Source organism: Macaca mulatta, chromosome 4, assembly GCF_049350105.2.
Source record: "Macaca mulatta isolate MMU2019108-1 chromosome 4, T2T-MMU8v2.0, whole genome shotgun sequence".
NCBI classification, from domain to species: domain Eukaryota; kingdom Metazoa; phylum Chordata; class Mammalia; order Primates; family Cercopithecidae; genus Macaca; species Macaca mulatta.
Window position 1 is genome coordinate 11,730,942 of NC_133409.1, and position 7,113 is coordinate 11,738,054.

Consider the following 7,113-nt stretch of genomic DNA (forward strand, 5'->3'; position numbering starts at 1 on the left):
AGGAGGAGAACCACAGAGGAGGAATGGGGTTCTTTGGCTGCTGGGTGGGAAATAGATTTTAAAACTCAAGGGTGATACAAGGAGACCAGAGAAGGGTCTCTTGCGTTCACCCTGCTGAGAGGCCATGGTCGCTTGGACCAGGGGGTTGGCACGGGAGGTAGGAACGGCATCCCGCTCTCCACATATGGTGGAGGTGGAGCTGACAGACTGTACGTGTGTGAGAGAAATATGAGTCAAGACTGATATGGAAGTTTTTGGCCCAAGCAACTGGAAGAATGGAATTGCTCTTTTTTTTTTTTTTTTTTTTTTTGAGACGGAGTCTCGCTCTGTCACCCAGGCTGGAGTGCAGTGGCCGGATCTCAGCTCACTGCAAGCTCCGCCTCCCGGGTTCACGCCATTCTCCTGCCTCAGCCTCCCGAGTAGCTGGGACTACAGGCGCCGCCACCTCGCCCGGCTAGTTTTTTGTATTTTTTAGTAGAGACGGGGTTTCACCGTGTTAGCCAGGATGGTCTCGATCTCCTGACCTCGTGTGGAATTGCTCTTAACTGAGAGTTCAGGTGTAACTGTTTGCAAGCTTGCTTCAAAACTCCTTTCAAAGAGCAGTGTCTGAGCCATGAATGAAATCCAGAGTTTGTTTCAACTTGCTGTCGAACGCCCTTTATTCCCCACCACGCTCCACACCACTGCATGAGAAAGGACAGGAGGTAGGGCTTACCTTCATTGGGTGACAGTTTTACTGGGCAAACCAACTTATCACAAACACCACCCTGGGAGCCGTCCAGAAGATGAAGCAACTCAGAAGAAAGATCAGAACTCTGAGGCCTCCAGGCATCCTGACCAGGCAATATTTCTTTAATTCATCAGCTTGATTTTGTTGCCACCACCCCAGCCTTCAGTTGGACACGGTATTTATTGGTTTTGTACAAAAATCTGGGTTTAATTTTTTAAAAAAAGAAAAAGGCTGTTGACAGGCATATGTCAAGGCTCAGAAAAACCCAGTTCATTTGCTACCGGATTAGCCGTCTGTTTGAAAACATGTAGTAGCCAAAAAGTTTAAGAAGAAAATGTTTGACAGAAAAAAAAAAAAAAAAAAAAAGTAAAATGGAGCTCTTTCCTGGTAATTCACAGAAAGGAAAGTGAGAGTGTGGTTTTCGCTGAGCGAAAATGGACCCAGTTTGTGGGAAAAACAACAACAACAACAACAACAACAACGTGTTTTGAGGAGTGTATTTTGAGAAGTTCTGCCTTAGGTAATTTAATATTCATTCTCACTGGCTTCTGCCACCCCTGTAAATGCGGTAAGCCGAGCTGCGGAGGAAAATGGGGGCACCATCTGTGGGCCCTGACTTCAGCCGCGGAGAGAGGGAGCTGTGGAGATGCCAGCAGCTGCCTGGGTGGAGGAAGATGTGAGAACATTGCTTCCAAGGCAGGGAGCCAGACAGGACCGGGGAGCTGTGGATTCTCAGTTAGGCAAATTGCTGAGCGGTGCTCTCGCTGAGGTCAGAGGGAGAAGAGTGGCAGGGGTGACTCCTTGAAGATCGCAGAGTAAGGAGAATGCGGTTTGCTGCCCACAGGCCCCTCACTCAACATGCAAAGATTTCTACTTGGGGCATCAAGACTGCAGGTGAGGCCAAGAAAAGACTTGGACGCACAAAGTTAAGGTGAATTGGGTGCATGTGTGTGTGTGGAAGGGGCAGCTGAGTGATGCGCTGGCAAAGGCAGGCGTGTCCACACGGGTGAGCAGACACTGAGACTGCAGCCCGCATACCCAGAGGAACAAGCAGTACGTCTTCGGTTAGGAATGTGCCTGCAGCTGGCAGTGCCCAGGCGAGGGGCTTTTCTAACTGTGTCGTCCAATCCATTAGATGCTAACCACATGTGGCCACATAAACTTTAAACCAGTTAGAATGACATAAACTTGCAAATGCAGTTTCCTACTTGCACTAGCCCCATTTTAAGTCTCCACAGCCACCTGTGCTCACTCGCCACTGCTCCAGGAGTAGAGATTCCGGACACTTCAGCCACTGCAGAAATGTCTCTTGGGTGGTGTCTGCAGGTGCCAGCTGCAGCTCTGCCAGGCAAAGTAGAGCGGCTGCTCCGTGCCTATGGATTTAGATGACCTGCCGACATCTGATCAGTAGCTCTCAGCGCCTGAGCTGCATGATTAGGATGGATCTGGGGGCATGCAGGGAAAATCCAGGCTGTCAGAGAGATGGCCTGGCCTGGGGTGACCAGTCGGGCCTCTTGTCCTCATGGTCACATTCTCAGAATTGGGGGCAGGGATCCTGCTGGTGAGTCTCCCAAAAACACTTCATTTTACCCGAGGGTTTGCATTTTCTAAATCCTGGTTCACAGTGAACTTTTATAACAAAATAACTTTCAGGTTTCTACACTACTGCCTTCATTATGAGTTTTTGGTTTTGTGTTAATATAAAAGACATGTAAAAATGGGAAGGCTCTGTGGTGCGGGACAGGGGTGAGGAAATCTGTGGTGTGATTCTAAATGGGCTGCTCAGACTGCCTGGGATTCAGTTCCTTCAACCGTAAGATAAAAACAGTAGGATGACAGTTTGGGGAAGCTGTGACTGAGTCTGAGCTAACCATAGTTCTGGAAGCTGGTGAGGAACTTGAAGTGTTAGCCAGATTCTGAAGAGAAAGTGCAGGGATGAGTTTGGACACGCAAATCAAAGCTGTGGGTGATGTCACAGCCTATGGAGTCGGAGAGAAATGAGACGCTCCCAACACTGAGCCACTGACTCCAACTCCTACATCACAGCCACGAATGAAATCCAAAGTTTTCGACTTGCTGTCAAATGCCCTTTCTTCCCGACCACGCTCCACGCCACTGCGTGAGAAAGCGCAGGAGGTAGGGCTTACCTTGACTGGGTGACAGTTTTACTGGGCAAACCAATTTATCACAAACACCACCCTAGGAACAGTCCAGAAGATGTAGTAACTCAGAAGAAAGATCAGAACTCTGAGGCCTCCAGGCATCCTGACCAGGCAATATTTCTTTAATTCATCAGTTTGATTTTGTTACCTCCCCGGCCCTCAGTTGGACGCTGGGTATTTCTCAGTTTCGCACAAAGCCAGCAGCAAATTCATCATCTGGCTACAATGAGGAGATTCACAACATGGAAACATAGTCCTTCTTCCCGGCTGGCAGGCAGCTGTGGGGTTTGCTTTTGCTGGTCGTAGCGTAAGCGGGTGAGGGTGTTGAGCCTCCTGATGGCGTCAGCAGCGTTCCTGAGTTATCCCCAGGAGCTGCAGGTCGTTGCAACACAGGGCTAGAAGAAGCACCTGCTGCGGCCGTTGGAAGGATTTGTCCCATCAGACACTCAGCAGCCCTGAGGGAGAATCGAGTTGTGAATTTCGTCACCGGCATACTGACATAAATTGAGCTTAGCTTGAATGTCACTTACCACTTGCTGGCTCAGGTGGTCTTTCCCAACCACAAGCTGCTGGTCTCGGTGACAACAGCTCTGCAAAGTGTCAGAATCCAACCCAGGCCTGCCAAATGACCCTGGGCAACCTGGAGGTGAGGGAGCCTCTTGCCAACCAGAGAGGGCTGCGCCCGCAGTGGTACGCTCCCCGAGGAGGAACATTCTGGAGCCTGGTCTCATTCACCCTCTGTTCTCCCTTACACTTGTTTGTCAACATGATGAATGAGAGGCAAATGGCAGGACCACAGTGTTTCAAACATGTGAATTGATTTTTTTCCCTAGGCCTTTGGGTTCACTGACCAGAAGAAAAGACCTCAACTAAAACCGGATGTTTTCATGAAGTGAACTTTAACTTTGCATATATTACACCCAATTATCAAATGAACAAAAGCTATGCACGGATTTATTTACTGTTTGGCAAGCATGCAGTCACTCAATCATTAGTACCGTGGAAAAAAATCAATTCACATATTTAAAATAATCCTCTGGGACTGACTCAAAGGATTTGTTTCTTCACAAGCAGACGGAAAGAGAAACAGACACTTGTTCAAAAAGAAAGTGTGAGTTTGGAAGGAACATTTTGGTCACTCAGAATCAACTCAATGACTGTCATTGAAATTTCACAAAAATCCTGGTTCTTAAGTGAATTGGAGACAACTCAAACAGGACAAGCTTGCCAAATTTGAGTTCTTCAATAGAAGCTACATTATTCTGAGGGTCTGAGCCCAGGGCTCTGATGCAAATGGGATTGAGAGGCTAATATTAGCCAGCAGGTTTTGTTGCAGTTCATTTTTGTGAGAAGAGCCTTATAAAGTCAGGAACCCAGAGGTGCTGGTCCAAATTCTGATTCTCACTGGCTGTCTAAGCCATATCACCCTCCCTTTCTGAACCTTCATTTCTTAGCTCTATAATAAGGAATCTGGACCAGCAGTTCTCATCTGGGGACATGCAGCAACTCATGACTATGGGCACCTAGTCAATAGAGACCAGAGACACTGCTCAACATCCTACAATGCACAGAAAAGCCCCTCAACAACAAAGAATTATCTGACTCAAAATTTCAATCATACTAAGGGTAAGAAACCCTGGTTTCACCTAGATTTACCTCATTTTCAACAAGGTAACATCCAGCTTAAACATCTTATGGTCCTACAGATAGTTCAATATATTTCTTCCATTCCAGATCCTTTATCCTCAATATATATTAAAAAACAATTTTTATTTTATTTTGTTATTTTATTTTATTTTTTGAGACAGGGTCTCACTTTGCCACCCAGGCTGGAGTGCAATGGTGCAGTCAAGAGCTGACTGCAGCCTCGACCTCCTGGGGTCAAGCAATCCTCCCACCTCAGCCTCCCAAATAGTTGGGACTACGGATGTGAGCCACCATGCCAAGCTAATTTTTTTTTATTTTTGTAGAGACAGGGTCTCACCATGTTGCTCAGGCATGACCTACCGTGCCAAGCCTAATTTTTATACCTTGCCAAAAAATATGTGCATGGCACATAACATGGATATTTCTTTATCCATGTTAATGTATAAAGGAAAACAAAAACAACAGAATAAAGCTTCCTAAGATACTGGGAACAAACTTCTAATAAATATTTACAATGGCAGTTGGCAATGATTGAAAGTCTTCCAGGGTATAACCTATATCCCAGTAGTAAAATTAGCCTTTTGGGAAGCCAACCTAATAACTGTTTGTATGATGTTTGCTGAATGAATGATTCACCAGATAATATCTTTGATGCTGAAAGGAAACACATAGGTAACAAAAGTCCCATCCTATGAGAAGTAGGGAGACAAGGATGTCTGTGTGCAACTGTGGGTTTGGGGCCTACACAAAGATTTAAAAAGAAAATAAAGCCAAAATACTTTCCCCACAAAAATGCCCTTTCTCATTCATTTGTTCCAATAAGATCTTTATTTGGAAGAACATGCATTTTCTTTGCTGACTTCCCCTTACTCCCCCTTAAGCCTGAGTCAGATGCCCCTCCTTGGGACTTCCATAAAACCTGCAATACTTGTACCATCGCACATCTTTTATTTTATTATAAATATTGGTTCATTTGTCTGTCTGGTCCTTTGGACTATAAGTTTCTTGAGGTAAAAGCCCATGCCTCGTTTACTTCTGTATCATCAGTGCCTAGCCCAAGTGGGCATACAGTCGGTGCATTACAAATATTCATTGACACTGGTTAACATGTGAGACTGAGCAGACCTTGCTGCTCCTCCCACAGAGAAATGCTGAATAGAACCATTGTGGGAAAGAGAGCTCAAAAGCAAGAAAGGTGCTACAGTCATAAAGTCATAAAAGGAAACTGAAAGCAGAGAGGTGGCTTTTGAGTTTCAACATGATTTGAGCCCATGGGGTGCAGTGAATCCCTTGGCACTGGAGTTTAGTACTCGAGGAGAAACAGAATTTGTGGCCTCAAGCCTGTGTGTGATGAGAAGCTGAAACCGAGTTCCCCAAATAAAGCTGAGAGTTGGGGGTAGCTCACCCCCAGGAACACAAAAATAAGGGAATGTGAAAAATATTTTAAGTGGATCTGTTTTCAAAGTTTGAATATATAAAGAAAGTATTTAATGTGTAATATAAGAATACAAAATTACTTTTAAAAGGAACAAGGAGATTGAAAAAACACCATAAGTACAAATTCAGCCATTAAAATAAAATACCACAGACAAGTTAGACTGTAAGCCAAACACAACAGAAGGGAAAACGAGTGAGCCGAAACTGCATCTGGGAACACAAAATAGACTTTGACCCAGAGAACTGAACAGATAGAAAATAGAGACAAAAAGTGAAAAGAAATGGAGAAAAGAATGAAAAGCTCCAACTTATTTATGGAAAGATTCCACTTGAGAGAAAGTTGAGAGAATGGAGCAGAAACAATATTTGAAGGGAAAATAGGTAAAGAATTTTCCATAAGAAGGCTTACCAGACTTCTCTCTTACACCAATGGAGCTGGGTTTCTCTAATTAACCAGGTAGCTTTCATTGCTGACTGCATTACTGTGATCTCAGAGACCTAACATCTAGGAGAGTCTAGGAGAGAGTTGCTTCCATGTGATTCTCTCTGCTCTGAGCTCTGTACTTTTTCTGATGAGACTGGAAGACCACACCCCCAAGCATGGTATCACAGGCTATCATTCTTTGGGACTGCTTCCACCATCACAGTGTTACATCTCCAGATAGAACTCTCCTCCCCATCTAATGCTGGTTTGGTTTCTTTGTATTGAGTAACTAAAGCTTGCTGGTCACTTACCAGATGACTAGCTTGGGAGAGACTGAATATACACATGGACAATGGCCAGACCACATATAAAGTTAGAACTCTGCAATCAGCCCCGACTGGAGAGAGTGAACTAAGTGCCCTAACCAACTACAGAGGATGGATACACCACCTCTGAAGAGCCCGCTTCCTTCCCGCTTCCCTGGCCAGCAGCCTCCAGTCAGCACACACCTGACACCTTCCCTTTTCTGCTCTCATAGCTTCCCCACTCCTCTTCCTGCCTAGGAGTCTCTGCCAGAACACACGTGATGGTAGTCACAGAGCAAGTTATAGCCCATCTGGGACAAAGTACAGATTCTTTTCTGGGTCAGGACTTGCTCCATTATACAGCAAGATGCTTACTGAACCCCTTTCAGTCCCAAAGCTGCCTATGGA

General features: G+C 45.4%; 1 long non-coding RNA gene across 1 annotated transcript; it reads right to left on the reverse strand.

Annotated features, from left to right (window-relative positions):
- Positions 1-1,212: 1,212 nt before the first annotated feature.
- Positions 1,213-6,815, reverse strand: LOC114677453 (uncharacterized). Its single transcript, XR_003728738.2, has 2 exons — positions 6,386-6,815; positions 1,213-3,347 (listed from the first exon to the last, which is right to left on the reverse strand). It is a non-coding gene; the product is annotated as an uncharacterized LOC114677453 (long non-coding RNA).
- Positions 6,816-7,113: the final 298 nt, after the last annotated feature.